General features: G+C 39.7%; 1 pseudogene; it reads right to left on the reverse strand.

Annotated features, from left to right (window-relative positions):
* Positions 1-13,571: 13,571 nt before the first annotated feature.
* LOC138088438 (adenosine 5'-monophosphoramidase HINT1 pseudogene) lies at positions 13,572-13,950 on the reverse strand (annotated as a pseudogene).
* Positions 13,951-18,956: the final 5,006 nt, after the last annotated feature.

Here is an 18,956-nt window from a genome sequence, read left to right on the forward strand (position 1 = left end):
AATCAGAGCTTTTCACATTCTTTAAAACCCAGTTTAAGTTTCCATCTCCATCAAAAAGCTTTCTCTGATCATATCACCCAAAGGAAGCATCCCTCCTCTGCTATTTTCCTCTAGAAATGTTACTTGTTGAGCAATTTGAAATTCATTTTCCACATTCTTATATCATCATGGGCTCAGGACTCTTATCCTGCCCCTAGAAATTTTGCAGTGCACACCCCTAGGCCTCAAAGTAAACACATTCTTTCTCTTTCTCTCTCTGGCTTTATTTCCCTTAGGACTTGCATGTGTGTTTTTTTATTTCTTTGGAGTAATGAATCTGGAGATTTGGGTTTGAATGTGGAAAAGGAGGCCATTTAGGCCTATAATTTGTACAAAAAAAGCTACATAGCTCAGCATATTTGAACTTTTGCAAAAGGGGCCAAAAACTACAGGTAATGATGACACAATACATAGTGGCTGTTACCCTGTGTGTGTATATGTGTGTATGTGTGTGTGTGTGTGTATGGGCTTTCCTGCTGGCTCAGTGGTAGCAAATCTGCCTGCCAATTCGGGAGATGCAGGTTTGATCCCAGGATGGGGAAGATGCCCTGGAGAAGGAAATGGCAATCCACTCCAGTATTCTTGCCTGGGAAATCCCATGGACAGAGGCGCCTGGAGGGCTACAGTCCATGGGGTCACAAAGAGTCAGACATGACTAAACAACAATAACACACGCATATATATATATCTTTTCAACACTTCAAGGTCAGAAAGATTTGGAAGCCCTGCTGCTGCTGCTGCTGCTAAGTCGCTTCAGTCGTGTCCAACTCTGTGCGACCCCATAGACATCAAAGTGAAAAGTGAATGTGAAGTTGCTCAGTCGTGTCCGAGTCTTCGTGACCCCATGGACTGCAGCCCACCAGGCTCCTCCGCCCATGGGATTCTCCAGGCAAGAGTACTGGAGTGGGTTGCCATTGCCTTCTCCTTGTGAAGCCCTAATGGATATATTAGGTTGGTGCAAATGTAATTGCAGTTTCAGACCCTGAGTTTTAAATCATTATAACTAGGCTCAAACACATCTTTACTAATTAAAATAAGAACAATTATAACCAACACATTTTTGCCAAAGAGAAATAAGTTTGTTTGTTCCCGCAGCATAACAATCCATGCTTCAGGATTTAATGAACTCTTAGAAAGCATTTTCTGGATCCTGTTGATTGTGGAAGCATTTTCCCTGCAAAAAGTTGTTGAGATGCTTGAAGAAGTGGCAATCAGTTCACTAGAGGTTAGGTGAAAATGGCAGATGAGTCAAAAGTTGTGGCCCAATCTGTTCAACTTTTGAAGTGTTCTTGTGTGACATGCTCTGCAGTCAGGCATTGTCTTGAAGAATTGTGCCCATTCTGTTGACCAATGCCAGCTGCAGGCATTGTAGTTTTCAATGCATCTCATTGATTAGCTGAGCATACTTCTCAGATGTAATGGTTTTGCTGGGATTCAGAAAGCTGTAGTGGATCAGACCAGCAGCAAACCACCAAATGGTGACTAGGACCTTTCTTTGGTGCATGTTTGGCTTTGGTAAGTGATTTGGAGCTTCTTCTTGGTCCAACCACTGAGCTGGTCATTGCTGGTTGTCATATGAAATCCACTTTTTGTCGCACATCACAATCCAATCAAGAAATGATTTGTTGCTATTGTAAAGAATAAAAGAAGATATTTTTTTTATTTTCAGGTAGCTCATGAGGCACACACCATCGAACTCTTTCACCGTTCCAATTTGCTTCAAATGCCAAACCATAGAATGGTTGATGTTGAGTTCTTCAGCAATTTCTCATGTAGTTGTAAGGGAATCAGCTTCGATGATGGCTCTCAATTGGTCGTTGTCAACTTCCGATGGCCAGCCACTATGCTTCTCAACTACAGGGCTCTCGTCTCCTTGGCAAAACTTCTTGAACCACCACTGCACTGTATGTTAATAGTTCCTGTGCCAAATGTGTTGTTGATGTTACAAAGAAGTCTCCATTGCTTTATGACCCATTTTGAATTCAAACAGGAAAATCACTCAAATTTGCTTTTTGTCTAATATCAGTTCCATAGTCTAAGATACGTATACAGTACACAGCAAGTAATAAGTCATTAGCAAAAAGCCATAAAGTGAGAAATGCACGTTAAAATGATGTATAGCATAACCACATTTAAGAATGTGTTTCAATATCAAATGGCAAAGTTCAACAATGCAAAACTGTGATTACTTTCACACCAACCTAATACACAGCAAAAGACAAAGCCAAACAAAACCAAGTACATATTTCTTTTTTATTCATGTAAAATTACAAGCTTTATTTTTCATATTTGTTCCCCAAAGAGGTAGCATTACAAAGAAATAGCATCTCTCTGAAAGCCAAAATGCTTCCATCATTAGTGAACTTTCCATGGCACTGGCAGAAAAGCAAATATTTCAGTTCTCAAAAATCAAGACACATTTAACTTTTAACAGTCTTGTTATAAATTGTGTAGGTACATGTGTATATATATCTGTTTTATTTTAGATACTTCACCCATGCAAAATCTCTGTGTGTTTGTCAATCAGAATAAGACTGTATGTTTATATGAGTTCTTTTTGATGAAACAATGGACTGAAGCAAAAGAGAACAAAATATCTCCTCCCCCAAAATCCTACCTGATTGAACTAAGCACCCACATTCTAATTCTTCAAATATCTATTGCATGAGATATCTCTCTGATACCTACTCACAGAAAGAAGAAAGGAAATAAAAGATCTCTCAGAGATCTTTGCATTGAAAGTATGGAGTCTTAACCAGTGGACCACCAGGAAAGTCCCTTAAAGATCTCCTGAATTGTTAGATTCAGTTCAGTTCAGTTCAGTAGCTCAGTCATGTCTGACTCTTTGCCGCCCCATGGACTGCACCACACCAGGCTTCCCTGTCCATTACCAACTCCCGGAACTTGCTCAAACTCATTAAGTTGGTGATGCCATCCAACCATCTCATCCTCTGTCATCCCCTTCTCCTCCTGCCTTCAATCTTTCCCAGCATCGGGGTCTTTTCAAATGAGTCAGTTCTTCACATCAGGTAGCCCAAGTATTGGAGCTTCAGCTTCACCATCAGTCCTTCCAATGAATACTCAGGACTGATTCCCTTTAGGATTGACTGGTTTGATCTCCTTGCTGTCCAAGGGACTCTTAAGAATCTTCTTCAACATCACAGTTCAAAAGCATCAAGTCTTCAGTGCTCAGCTTTCTTTGTGGTTCAACTCTCACATCTATACATGACTACTGGAAAAACCATAGCTTTGACTAGATGGACGTTTGTCAGTAAAGTAATGTTTCTGCTTTTTAATATGCTATCTAGGAGTTGTTAGATTGCAACCCTTAAATATGCATTTATTCAAGAAGATATTACTACATATTTTATTTTTTTCCAAATCAATCTGTTGCCATGTTTGTATATTGGCTGAATACATATAATACCTACTATATGTAAGGCACCAGGCATAAAGTACCCATCTATTGTTAGCTGGCGTGTGCTAAGTTGCTTCAGTCATGTCCAGCTCTTTGCGACCCTGTGGACTGCAGCCTGCCAGGCTCCTCAGTCCATGGAATTAGCTGGACCTGTTCCTAAAATCTCAGTGTAGAGAGTCTGGCTATCAAGGCTTGCCTTCCTGTGGTCTTAATCTTCAAACCAAAATCTCATGCTATAACCACTTTTTTACAAATCACATGGAACAGAGACTGAATGAAAAAGTGAATTTAATAAAGTGTATACAAAAGAAGAAATAGAGAGCTCAGGTGAACATATCTTGTCTTGTGGGAGTCACCGTGTAGAAATAGGAAGTAGACACCAGTGTGTGAGCAGGATTCATCCCAATAGTCCTCTTACTACTTCTGAAGCCAGGGCAGAATAGAGACAGTACATAGGACACAAATATGGGACCCTGTAATGCACACTGACCACAGTTTACCAATAAATGTGACCCAGAGTCCCTGACTCTAACTATCCAGATTAATAATATCTCTATTTGGGAGAAATTAAGAAAGAGAGGTGAAAAAGAGCAGAGAACCTGAGTATCTGCCCTCTCTCAAAGGACTACACATCTCACATTATATCCACTGTTCCTCTAAATGCAACCCAATCTATTACATCTTTTCATTTATTTTTGATTCAGGAAATAAATCACCATATGTTTGTCTTCTCTTCCCAAGCACATTATAAAATCCTAAAAAGATTTGTCAATGCAAATTAAAACTACAATGAGCTATCACCTCACCCTGATCAAAATAGCCATCTTCAAAAAGTTTACAAATAATAAATGCTCAAGAGGGTGTAGACAAAAGGGAGCCCTCCTACACTGTTGATGGGGATGTAAGCTGGCACAGCCATTATGGAGAACAGTATGGAGGTCCCTCAAAAAACTAAAAATTAAATTACTATATGATCCAGCAATCCTACTTCTGGGCAGATATCTGGAGAAAACTCTAACTGAAAAAGATACATGCATCCCAATGTTCACAGCAGCACTATTTACATTAGCCAGGACATGGAAGCAACCTAAGAGTCCATCAACAGATGAATGGACAAAGATGTGGTATACAGATATACAATGGGATATTACTCGGCCATAAAAAAGAATAAAATATTGACGTCTGCAGCAATATGGATGAACCTAGAGATTATCATACTAAGTGAAGTAAGCCAGAGAAAAATAAACATTGTTTGGTATCACTTTATATGGGAAATCTAAAACATCATACAAATGAACTTATTTACAAAACAGAAACAGACTCACAGATGTAGAAAACAAACTTATAGTTACCAAAGAGGAAAGGAGATGGAGGAGGGATAAATCAGGAGTATAAGATTAACATATATCCACCACTATATATAAAACAAAGTACAAAGATTTACTATATAGCACAGGGAACTCTGTTCAATATTTTGCAATAACCTATCATAGAAAAGAACTATGTTTTTAGCTTCCTTTGGATCTCCACAATACTGGAGATTTAAAAGAAATAAATACAATTCTCTAGGCAATAATCATTATAGAAATCATATTTATTGATGGTTTTCAATATGCTAGATATTATTATTTTGCTTCCCTGGTGGCTCAGACAGTAAAGAATCCACCTGCAATGCAGGAGACCTGGGTTCAGTCTCTGGGTTGGAAGATCCCCTGGAGGAAGGCATGACAACTCACTCCAGTATTCTTGCCTGGAGAATCCCCATGGACAGAGGAGCCTGGAGGGCTGCAGTCCATGGGGTCACAAAGAGTTGGACATGACTGAGCGACTAAGCACGGCACAAGTATTATTTTAACTACTTTATATACATTAATTTAATCCTCATACTACTTCCATAAGATATATACTAGTAACATTCTCATTTTATAGATGAAGAAGTTGAGAGTCAGGAAGTTCAAGTAACTTCCCTAAATTTGTACTTTCAGAAAGTGAAAGAGCCAAGATTTGAATATTTATCCTATACTGTATGAAAAACATGAAATAATTACAGAAGAAGAGAGGATGACAGGGCAGGGCATCTGCAACATGGGAAGTACATCAATCAGGGTTCAACCAGACAGTAAAACTAGTAGCAGGTACATGAAAGTGAAAGTGAAAGCTGCTCAATCGTGTACTACTCTTTTTGACCCAATGGACTATATAGTCCATGGGATTCTCCAGGCCAGAATACTGGAGTGGGTAGCCTTTTCCTTCTCCAGGGGATCTTTCCCATGCAGGGATTGAACCCAGGTCTCCTGTGTTGCAGGCAGATTCTTTACCAGCTGAGCCACAAGGGAAGCCCAAGAATACTGGGGTGGGTAGCCTATCCCTTCTCCAGTGGATCTTCCGGGCCCAGGAATCGAACTGGGGTCTCCTGCACTGCAGGTGGACTGTTTATCAACTGAGCTATCAGGGAAGCCCAATACATATATATTAAGAGAGGTTGTTGTTGTTGTTTCTTTTAAACAAGGAATTGACTTACACAATTTTGGAGACTGGCTAAGTACGTCTGAAGTCAGGAGAGCAGACAGGCAGAAAAGGAAGATCCCAACTGGGGTAGAGCTCAAGGGCACAGTGTGAAGCTTGTTGTCCATGAGTAAAAACCAGAAATCCAGGGGAAAGGGGACACAATTACAGACCTAGCAGTTGTTCCTGGTTTCTCCCTCAGGTCAGGGAAGACCTAAGCCCTCTTTTGAAGGCCTTCCAACTGATTAAATGACATATACTTAAGATAATCTTCATCTTGATTAACTCAAAGTCAACTGTTTAAAGACTTTAATCACATCGGTACAAGCCCTTCACAGAAAAATCTAGATTCATGTTTGAATGAGTAACTGGGATAATGTGTGTAAGCTACAAAACTGTAGTCTTCAGCTCTCCTACAACAGTATTTCTTGTAGCCCATCGTAACCAGATATACTAGAAAGGAAATTCTGGATACTGTTGTTTCTCCTAACCAAGTTAACAGCCCCCCTCCCCTCCAAAGCCAGTGAAAAAGGCAAGGGGATTCTACAAGGCATAGGGCAGGGAGGGATAGCGGAAGGGACAGTCAAGACTGTCAAGACAATCCAAGGGCAAGGGACAAGACAATCCAAGGGCAAGGACATAGAAGAGATGAAATGCTTTATAAAAAGCATTTTAAAATACTTTTTAAAAGGCTTCTTTTAAAACGGTAATTGAGAAGAGCATATAGTCATAAAATCCCAGTGGTGACTCCAGTGCTAGATGGCAGTGCAAATGTTCCATGTTTATGGGAGAGGGAAAAAAACCTGCTGAGAGAGGAAGGTACCTGCAGGATTGGGCACACAGGAAACCCAACAGGATAAAGGACAGGAGAAGGTGATTGGGAAAATGGGATAGACCATGAGCTATGTGTTTCTGAAAATTTTAATATGGTTGATTGAATGACCCAGCAGATACAACTGATTCTCATTGTTTGTGGTAGCTCTGTGTTATAAAGTCACAAATGAACACTGCATTAGCAAATACTGAACCACTGCTCCCATTAGAAATACTGGGTCAAGTTCCTCTAAGACTCTGGTCACAACATTTTTACCAACTAATCCATACTTAGCCTTGTCTTATGTGTGTTACTATTTAAAGACACCTTTTTTAAACAATATTATTGGAGAAGGAAATGGCAACCCACTCCAGTGTTCTTGCCTGGAGAATCCCAGGGACGGCAGAGCCTGGTGGGCTGCCGTCTATGGAATCGCACAGAGTCGGACACGACTGAAGTGACTTAGCAGCAGCAGCAGCATTGATTACTTAATTTTTAATTCCTGGCTAACAGCACTAAAACTGACACCTAAACAAAGTTTATGCAACACACGTGTTTTCCTATAAGACACACACCAGGCTTCTGTACTTAGGAACACTACTATACTCGTGGGCCATATTATATAGTGAAATTACCAAAAAAACAACAATGCAAAGAACATGACACTAAATGTTTAACAAAAGGTCTAATTAATTGACAGTATAAGAACTGAAGAATGTCCATGTAAGAAGACTAATTTTTCACCATTCTGCACATGTATACAAATGACTATAAAAACACTGTAAGTATTAATTTGGGGGGTCACAAATAAACTCTAGTGAATGGGTGAATTCACAAATATGAAATCTGTGAATACTAAGGACTGACTGTATATATGAAGAGTCACTCTTGGATTAATGTTAATAGTTAGAAAGTCCCTGCACCTAACAATAACTCCACCCAGACATACTTCATATTTCTACAGTGTGCCAAACTGAAGATAAAAAATGAGTAAGCAATCCATTATCCATGCTTTTCTGGATTCAGCGCATCCCAATTCTTGGCTTAAAGTCAGTTGATCTAGTCGGTTTGTGGTTTTCAGTCAACCACAGACACTGCTCTGCTATTGAGTTTGAGGCTATGGTTCGCTGCTTCTTACTTTGTTTATTTCATCTATCTCTGAGTCTCCACTGTGGCTGGACATGTAACAGCTGCTTAGCTGTCTTTCTGGCATCAGCCCTTACTATGTGAGCAGTAAAAGATGATTACCTGTGACTCCACAGCTGCACAGAGAAAGGTAAATGGTGAGAACCCTCTTGGGACATCCCTATACATCCAGTGGTCAAGCCTCTAGGTTTCCAATGCAGGGAGTGCAGGTTCGAACCCTGACCAGGGGACTAAGATCCCACATGCCTTGCAGCATGGCAAAATAAAACAAAATGAAAACCTCTCACGACAGCAGGTCTCACTTGAAATGTATTCAGTGCAATCTCAAATGGACCCTTAGTGTTAACTAGCAATTCTAATTTCTCTAATTCATTCCTGTTGCCCTCTCCTATACAACTATTTCATACATTTATCTTTGTCTTAGTTTTCTTGAAGTGACATAATTAATACCATAAACTGAGTGGTTTAAAAAACAGATTATTTTTCACAATTCTGAAGCCTGGGACATCCAAGGTCACGGTGACAGCGTGGTTAGGTTCTGATCAGGGCTCTCTTCATGGCTTGCATACGGCCATCTTCTCCCTGTGTCCTCACTTGGCAGAGAGACAGAACAAGTTCTCTGGTGCATCTTCTTTACTTTAGTATCTAAACCAAATTATTTCCCAAAGGCCCTCTCTCCAAACACCATCACATTGGGTGCTGGGGCTTCATTTAGCTTCATTCGTTTGGTTTTTAGGTTCGACATATAAGTGAGATCATAAACTATTTGTCTTTCTCTGACTTATTTCACTTAGCATAAAATTCTCAAGGGTATTGAATGGTGCTCATTGGTAAAGAATCCACCTGCCAATGCAGGAGACATGGGTTCGATACCTGGGTCAGGAAAATCCCCTGGAGAAGGGAACAGGTAGTCACTCCAGTATTCTTGCTGGGAAATCCTATGGACAGAGGAGCCTGGCGGGCTACAGTCCACGAGGTTACAGAATGTTGGACATGACTTAGTGAATAAACAGCAACAATACCCTCAAGGCCTATCCATGTTGTTGCAAATGTCAAGATTTCCTATTTTATGGCTTATTTTTTAAATCATATATATATATATATCACATCTTTATCCACTCAACAGACACTTAGGTTGTTACCCTGTTTAATTTTTACCATAGAACTTATCACAAAATCCTGTTGTAGTTCCCCCAATAAAGTGTGCCTTACTTTTTTAACAAATGTCATGAATAATTTTTCTTTAACACCCTCATCTAAAATGTAAGTGCCTCCCCACCATACAATCAGAGATTTTATGCTATTTATTACAATATTTCTGTCACCTAGAATAACATGCCACATAGTATTTGTGGAATGATTGAATGAGCATCTCATGTTAAGAGGCAGCCGTCATTGCTTCCACGCCCATATCCTATACACACTATAGGTAAGCTAAGGCAGATGAAGCTGACGTCATTCCTCAAGAATCCTGAGATGATGTCAGAGAGGGTGCTCTAAATAAGCAGAGACATGGCTTTAATTTAACTGAAGTCACAGCATTCATTTGTCTCTTAGACTTATAATCCTTTGAGAGTCCATGTTCTGCCACATCATAGAAACCTTTACTCTTCCACTGTTATCTAGCATTCTTACATGTTGAGATGTCATTTCTCCAATTCCAAGTGTCTATTTGTAGATAGCAAATTCTCTCTTGTAATCCATCAGAGAGCTGAGCACACTACCTTAGGCCAGAAAGAATCATTCTAACAATTTAAAGTGTCATCATAGACATAGACAGGTCATGGTTCCAAATTTTCACAGGAAGGGACAGAAACGTTTATTGGGAATCCACTTGTGCAGCTATATTAGGGCTTTCTGGAACAGTTGTAGCTGGTGTTCTTCTTCAACTTAGCTGTTTGTGCACCTACCTACCAGCTGTTGTGCATATTGACTAATGCTTCCTTCTCCTAAGGAATGCTCTAGTCCAGTTCTAGCTCTACCCACCCCATCCTCATTCAAACCCATGCCTAGTGAACTGGGGCCTAAAGGCTACCCCCTAGCCTCAGGATGGGACTAACTCTGGGTGCAGTTTGTGCCCTTCTCCATGGGATCAGACAGAAACAGTTTCCTGTTGAGTCCACAGCCACACCTAGCTTTTTTTCACTCATTTTATCATTCTTCCCTGATTCCCAAGAATCCCAGTCTCAGGCTATGCCTGTAGGGACCAAATCTAAGTCACCATCCACAGACTGTAGATTTCTTACAATACGTATACATCTCATACACACACATACACATTCCTAAAATTGACTCTTATATCAATAACCTCAGATATGCAGATGACACCACCCTTATGGCAGAAAGTGAAGAGGAGATAAAAAGCCTCTTGATGAAAGTGAAAGAGGAGAGTGAAAAAGTTGGCTTAAAGCTCAACATTCAGAAAACTAAGATCATGGCATCTGGTCCTATCACTTCATGGCAAATAGATGGGGAAACAGTGGAAACAGTGTCAGACTTTATTTTGGGGGGGCTCCAAAATCGCTGCAGATGGTGATGGCAGCAATGAAATTAAAAGATGCTTACTCTTTGGAAGGAAAGTTATGACCAACCTAGACAGCATATTAAAAAGCAGAGACATCGCTTTGTCAACAAAGGTCCGTCTAGTCAAGGCTATGGTTTTCCCAGTGGTCATGTATGGATGGGAGAGTTGGACTGTGAAGAAAGCTGAGTGCCGAAGAATTGATGCTTTTGAACTGTGGTGTTGGAGAAGACTCTTGAGAGTCCCTTGGACTGCAAGGAGGTCCAACCAGTCCATCCTAAAGGAGATCAGTCCTGGATGTTCATTGGAAGGACTGATGTTGAGCCTGAAACTCCAGTACTTTGGCCACCTCATGAGAAGAGTTGACTCATTGGAAAAGACTCTGATGCTGGGAGGGATTGGGGGCAGGAGAAGAAGGAGACGACCAAGGATGAGATGGCTGGATGGCAACACCAACTCAATGCACGTGAGTTTGGGTGAACTCGGGAGTTGGTGATGAACAGGGGAGGCCTGGCATGCTGCGATTCATGGGGTTGCAGAGTCAGACATGACTGAGCGACTGAAATGAACTGAACTGATGATCTATCAGATAAAGCCTACACTCCTCTAAGCATTCAGGACATTGCAGAGCCAGATCTCTTTTTCAAGAGTTATTTTTCATCCTCACCATACTGACCCCCTAAGGCTCCCTAAAACATCCTCTCCCAGCCTTTGCACAGACTGCTTGCCTGGAATGATCTGCTTGCTCTGCCTTGCCTGAATCATAAACCCTTTGCTCCTTATTCAAGGCTCAGCTCAAATAGCATCTCTTCTGTAAAGCTCCCCATGTCCTTCTGGGCTCAGTAGGTGTCACTTCTCAAACTCCTACAGAATATTGTAAAGTATCCTTCACAATATTTGCTTGCCTGACTCCTCTACTTACCTAAGAGCTTCTTAAAGGCAATTTTTTTTTAATAGTTCTACTCTTGCCTAGAAAATCCCATGGACGGAGGAGCCTGGTGCACTGAAGTCCATGGGATCGTGAAGAGTCAGACACGACTGAACAACTTCCCTTTCACTTTTCACTATCATGCATTGAAGAAGGAAATGGCAACCCACTCCAGTGTTCTTGCCTGGAGAATCCCAGGGACGGGGAGCCTGGTGGGCTGCTGCCTCTGGGGTCACACAGAGTCGGACACTACTGAAGCAACTTAGGAGCAGCAGCAGCAGCAGTAATATATGACGGAGAAGGCCATGGCAACCCACTCCAGTACTCATGCCTGGAAAATCCCATGGACGGAGGAGCCTGGTGGGCTGCAGTCCATGGGATCGTGAAGAGTCAGACACAACTGAGCGGCTTCCTTTTCACTTTTCACTTTCATGCATTGGAGAAGGAAATGGCAACCCACCCCGGTGTTCTTGCCTGGAGAATCCCAGGGTCAGGGGAGCCTGGTGGGCTGCTGTCTATGGGGTCGCACAGAGTCGGACACGACTGAAGCGACTTAGCAGCAGCAGCAGTAATATGTGAAGGTAAAGAACCTGCCTACCGATGCAGGAGACAGAAGAGACGTGGGTGTGATCCCCGGGTCAGGAAGGTCCCCTGGAGAAGGAAATGGCGACCCACTGCAGTATTGTTGCCTGGAATATTCCATGAACAGAGAAGACTGGCGGGATACAGTCCATGGAGCGGCAAAGAGTAGGACATGACTGAGCTACTGAGCATAGTAATCTGTAAAGTAGTGGAGGAAATAAAAAATATACACGTTTAGAAAGCACACATTCAATGCATTTTAATTCACAAATAAACTAAGAGCCTTATTATTTCTGATAATAATTTAATAATTGAGAAGACTCTGGAAGGATATGTATCCAACATGTTGAATAATTATTATATCTGGTTGGTAGTGTTATTGGTGGAATTTGGTTTACTTGAATATTTTTACCTTTTTTTCTTGTTTCTTGTGCTAGCAGGTTTTAAATATAATCCAAAATGATGATCCCAGTATAAAAAAATTAAAATTCTATTTCTTCTCAGGAATTAAGTAGTATTTATCGAGAGAAAAAATGAGATCTTTAGTACAGATTAACATTTACACAAAAGAATGTTAAACAGAAAACAAATATGTTTCCTCTGTTATATAATTTTTGTACAGTGGACATGGTGCTTTTATACTAAGAAGCATCCATTTTAAATTTCAAAATAATATAGAAAAATTTCTTAAACAGTCTAAAAACAAAATAAATCTATTTAGTAAATTCATTTCAGTTTTTACAGTAACTTTGAATATTCCAGCAAAAGATATGTGAACTGAATCAAACACAAGTTCATTTGGCTCTATTCCAGAAGAGCGACTACATTCTTTTGTATTATTACTCGTTGTGAATACCTATAGGAAACAATGGTCTTTAAATGGCACTGAGATTTTTCATTATTATATTCCTAACATTTTAAGTTCAAGTTCTTTGCTCTGGGCTTATCCCATATTTGTAATGAGTGAAAGAGCGTATACGCATAGGACAGGGGGGTGGATTTAGAAAAAAATCACTCATGGTTTCAAGTAGCCTGTCCCTCAGGGAAAAAAAAATCACCAAACAAAACCACAAGTCATAGAAATCATTCCTGAATTCCTAGCACAGAGAAATTCTGACTCTTTCTTCCCTTGCTGCTGCTGCTGCTGCTTCTAAGTCACTTCAGTCATATCTGATTCTGTGCGACCCCATAGACGGCAGCCCACCAGGCTCCGCCGTCCCTGGGATTCTCCAGGCAAGAACACTGGAGTGGGTTGCCATTTCCTTCTCCAATGCATGAGAGTGAAAAGTGAAAGTGAAGTCGCTCAGTTGTGTCTGACTCTTAGTGACCCCATGGACTGCAGCCTACCAGGTTCCTCTGTCCATGGGATTTTCCAGGCAAGAGTACTGGAGTGGGTTGCCATTGCCTTCTCTGTTTCTTCCCTTAGTGAAGGAAAAAACAAGAATAACAACAATATTTTTTTTTTAGGCCATGCAACGATGTCTTTTATTATGGATGGGTTTTTAAAATTATTTTTGCAATATCTCCATACACAGGCAAAAAAAAAAATTGTTTAGCATATTGGAACTTGCAAACCTGATCACTGCATAGAGAAGGCAAAATTATCCCTATAGCACACTTAACCAGGAGGCCAGTTCATCTGCCGACCTCCAAGAACATGGAGATGAACATAATAGACAGACTGGCCCCCATCTGAACCTTCATTCACCACCATTCTATAGCCCTTCTTCAGGCCCAGACAGCAGCACATTTCTTGCCAACAATCATCAAATGCCCAAGAAGACTTTCATCATCATCTTCTGCTGCAGAAATCTGGGATATATGTTTCTTGGGTATCACCAGAAAATGTGTTGGTGCTTGAGGGGAAATGTCATGGAAAGCAAGACACTGGTCATCCTCATAATGATTTTGGCTGGGATTTCCTTGCGAATGATCTTCCTGAAGATCGTGTCGCCACCAGGCCGGGCAACCTGAGCCTTGGCGATCTTATCTGCCATCTCTGCCTCCCTCCCATGCAGCCGGCCACAACAATATTTTAAATGAGATCTCATTTTAGCTTTCTGTATTCAATGTGGACAAGTCTTTTGCTTAAGTATTAATGTGGCCAAATAACTTTCATCTTTTCCTCTAAAAATTATTTAATTCTAGGTTCACCAATTAGGGATGACAATTCTGTATTTGCATTATTGGGATCACAGTTTTTTATATTGTGATACAAGGTGACTGATACATCTAGAGATTTTATACATATTCTAAAAGATAATGTGATAGGAGGCTGTGCTACATGTCTTGACTCCATGATTTTAGAAAGTTTGTTCATCAAGGTACAGTAAAATTAACAGTAATGATACCTTATTTCCACAGTGCCTTTCATCTGAAAACTAAAAACATCCAACATTTACAGTATGTTATTAAGCCACACTGACTCTATGACAAAGATACTTTATTTTAGAAATGGTTAAAATTTTCCATTATTTGTCTGATTTGTTAGATAGGTTGGTGCCTTTGGAATTTTCAAAGAAAGCCTTGTTAACCCTTGATAGAGAGGAGCTCAAAAAAATTTTACAAACAATTTAGTTTCTACAGTAGCCTAAACAGTATAGAACTTATTCTTAGTCCACATAGAGAAAACACAACTGATTAAAAGTATTTCTAATATTTTGAACATATGCTAATGCTCTAAGCCTTGTGTCAGGCATGCTACATTTGGTATCTCATTTAAACCTCACAAAAACCCTTCAGATAGATGAAATTATTTTTAATATTCACAGAAGAAACATATGTAGCATGGTTTAAACTCCTAAGAGTTCTAAGTTAAACTCCTGGATTGGAATTCAAATTTCTGTAGTTACCTTTTTTAACACCCTGATTGCCTCACAATTAGAAGGATGTAGGGAAGAGAGTGGAAGATGTTTTTATTAGCCTAATTTTTCTTTGCCTCTTCCATCTACTACAATCTCAACTGTTCATTAAAAAGTTAGATTTTCAGAAGAATCAAAAATACTGACATATATGCTTCATAAGAGTTTATATCTTTGAATAGCACAGTGTGGATGGTCAGATGACTTAAAGATCGTAGGTTCATTTATGTGACTCAAGATCCTGATGTTGTAGGATAGGACATGCATGTGTGTGAGTTAAATCTCTTCAGTCGTGTCTGACTCTGCGACCCTATTAACTGTAGCCTGCCAGGCTTCTCTGTCCATGGGATTCTCCAGGCAAGAATACTGGAGAGGGTTGCCATGCTCTCCTCCAGGGGATCTTACCAACCCAGGGGTTGAACCCGAGTCTCCTGCATCTCCTGCATTGGCAGGCGGGTTCTTTACCACGATGGCCACTTGGGAAGACCCCATAGGGTAAGGCAGTGTTTCCCAAAGCATGCCATATATACACCACAGGCACACAAGATAATTTTGTTAATCTTTGAATGTTTTACTAGCTATATATTTTTAACATTTTGATATCTCTATATTTTTAACACCCATCAGGAAATAAATTACCCAACAGAACAGAGGCTTACTCTTATGGATGTTATTACTTACAACAAAGTCAAAATAGTTAGTCTGCTTTGCATAGAGTGAGTGCGTTTACTTAAGCAGATCCACGAGTGGGTCAAACCTTCAATCATTAAAACTTTTGTTTTGGATGTAAGGGTAGTATGAATGAATAGATAGCTGGTACGGATTCTCATACATCAAATTTCCATTCTCATTGTTATGTATTTTTTACTAATGTATCAATTTATCACATCAGAAAGCCAATCATAGTTCACTATATGAGTATATGCCATGGTCAATTATATCTGGATTGAGTTCTTCATGTTTTAATTAAAACTATCTTGATGAAAGTGAAAGTGGAGAGTGAAAAAGTTGGCCTAAAGCTCAACATTCAGAAAACAAAGATCATGGCATCCAGTCCCATCATTTCATGGGAAATAGATGGAGAAACAGTGGAAACAATGTCAGACTTTATTTTTCTGGGCTCCAAAATCACTGCAGATGGTGACTGCAGCCATGAAATTAAAAGACGCTTACTCCTTGGAAGAAAAGTTATGACCAACCTAAATAATATATTCAAAAGCAGAGACATTACCTTGCCGACTAAGGTCCGTCTAGTCAAGGCTATGGTTTTTCCTGTGGCCATGTATGCATGTAAGAGTTGGACTGTGAAGAAGGCTGAGCGCCGAAGAATTGATGCTTTTAAACTGTGGTGTTGGAGAAGACTCTTGAGAGTCCCTTGGACTGCAAGGAGATCCAACCAGTCCATTCTGAAGGAGATCAGCCCTGGGATTTCTTTGGAAGGAATGATGCTTAAGCTGAAACTCCAGTACTTTGGCCACTTCATGCAAAGAGTTGACTCATTGGAAAAGACTCTGATGCTGGGAGGGATTGGGGGCAGGAGGAGAAGGGGACGACAGAGGATGAGATGGCTGGATGGTATCACGGACTCGATGGACATGAGTCTGAGTGACCTCCGGGAGTTGGTGATGGACAGGGAGTCCTGGCGTGCTGCGATGCATGAGGTCACAAAGAGTCGGACGCGACTGAGCGACTGAACTGATGAACTGAACTGATGAGCGCTAATGGTGAGAGCAATAAAGTCACATCAACGACTGAACACTAGTTAGTGTTAAAGACATATCAGCTTTAACAAAAAACAAATATGGCACAAATATGACAAATATTGTTTGAAATTTGGAATTTGATTGCCAGCTGAGAGTGAACCTATTTCATTATGTGTTGTGTTTAGAAACACTGGTATTGTTTTGACACACAGAAGAACACTAGGAGAAACTTATCAAAATTATTGAAGCAAAACAGGACAATCAAACACCCTAGAAACTAACATGCTGTATAATAAGGGTAAGAATACAAAAGCTTTATTATGTTGTGACATAACTAGTGAAATACATAGAGTCCTCATGGCAAAAATGTAAAAGCAATGATTAGGGACAAAACAAACAAACAAAAAGATTGATAAGGTGTATCTATCAAATAACAGGGTTCGTTTTAGAATTACAGTTACAAACAGAAAGTAAAGCAGCAATTGTTACCCAGAGAATGACAAAGTCAATACAATTCTCTATAGACTGATGAATTCACTAACACTGTAGAGTCAGAAAATCTTTGACATATTATGGAAAAATGCAAATAAAAGTAGTCTATAAAAACTTTTCATAGCCAAATTGTACAACTGAAAGAGTATTTTAAGATTTCTTGATGAATTCAGACAATCACTAACAATGACAATAAGTGATACTGGGATAAACACAAGAATCAAAGTCTTCTTCAACAAGAAGACTTGATCAATAGAGTCGAATGATAGGACAAATACTTACAGTTGTACTCACAGAGAAATCTTAGTCAATAGAGATACACATAAAGATTTTTTTAAAGTATTTATTAAAACTGTCAATCACACGCAGGCCTCTGAGTTCTCAAAATTTTCTCAAGCTTTGTTAAAAAATAAGCCTAAGTTAAAAATCAGAAATTACTGTCATATGTCATTTATTAGAGTCCCTGCTGCTGACAGGAGGCCTTACATATTCATTCAAGTTGCTCTAGCTGTAAAATATTCATATCTAGTCCTACTATAGTTGTGCCATAGATTTAACCTTGCTTCCAGAATGATCTGAAGTTCTACTGACACATAAATAGCTAAAACAATTTTGAAAAGGAACAAAATTAGAGGTCTTATACCTACCTAATTTCAAAATTTTACTACAAAGTTACAGTAATCAAGATAGTGTGCTATTACCATAAATGGAGGCATAGAGATAAATGGAAAAGAATTGAGAATCCAGAAAGAAACCTTAATTTTATATTCCATAGTTTTTAATTTATTTCTTTTGTTTTTATGGGTTTAGGGGGGTTTGTTGTTTGTTTACTAAAGACTAAGACAATTCAATAAGGAAAAGATATTCTCTTCAACAAATGGTGCTGGGACAACTGAATATATTTACAAAAATGAACCCTTTACTAACATCATTAATTGAGTCAGTTAGCTCACATATAAATAAATCAATAATGTATCACAGACATAAGACCTAAAATCATAAATCTTTTAGAAAAAAACTTCTGTGAAACTGATTAGGCAAAAATTTCTTAAATATGTTATAAAAATCACAAATTACAACTGAAAAAACTGATGAAATGATATTCAGTAAAATTAAAGACCTTTTGTGCTAAGTCATTAGCATTAAGAAAATGAGTTGCCCACAGATCAGAGGAGAATATTTGCAAATGCTATATCTGATAAAGTATTGCATTGAGAATATGTTTTAAAAAACTCTTACAATTCAATAAGAAGAATATAAACAACCATGTATAAAAATAGGCTTGAAGAGACATTTCATCAAAGAAAACATTCAAATGTCTATAATCAAATAAAAATGCTCAAGATCATTAGTTATTACTGAAGTACAAACGAAAAATACAGTCTAGTCCAGGCTGTGGTTTTTCCAGTGGTCATGTATGGATGTGAGAGTTGGACTATAAAGAAAGCTGAGCGCCAAAGCATTGATGCTTTTGAACTGTGGTGCTGGAGAAGACTCTTGAGAGTCCCTTGGACAGCTAGGAGATCCAACCAGTCCCTCCTAAAGGAGATCAGTCCTGGGTATTCATTGGAAGGACTGATGTTGAAGCTGAAACTCCAATACTTTGGCCACCTGATGCGAAGAGCTGACTCATTGGAAAAGACCCTGATGCTGGGAAAGATTGAAGGCAGGAGGAGAAGGGGACGACAGAGGATGAGATGGTTGGATGGCATCACCAACTCAATGGACATGGGTTTAGGTGAACTCCGGGAGTTGGTGATGGACAGGGAGGCCTGGCATGCTGTGGTTCATGGGGTTGCAAAGTGTCGGACACGACTGAGCGACTGAATTGAACTGAACTGAAGCTACAACTACACACTCACTAGAAGAGATATAATCAAAACCAGACAATACCAAGTACATATGAGCATGTAGGGAAATTCAAACCCTCATACACTGCTGGTGGGG

The sequence above is a fragment of the Capricornis sumatraensis genome, chromosome 1 (genome assembly GCF_032405125.1).
Source record: "Capricornis sumatraensis isolate serow.1 chromosome 1, serow.2, whole genome shotgun sequence".
Lineage (NCBI taxonomy): Eukaryota > Metazoa > Chordata > Mammalia > Artiodactyla > Bovidae > Capricornis > Capricornis sumatraensis.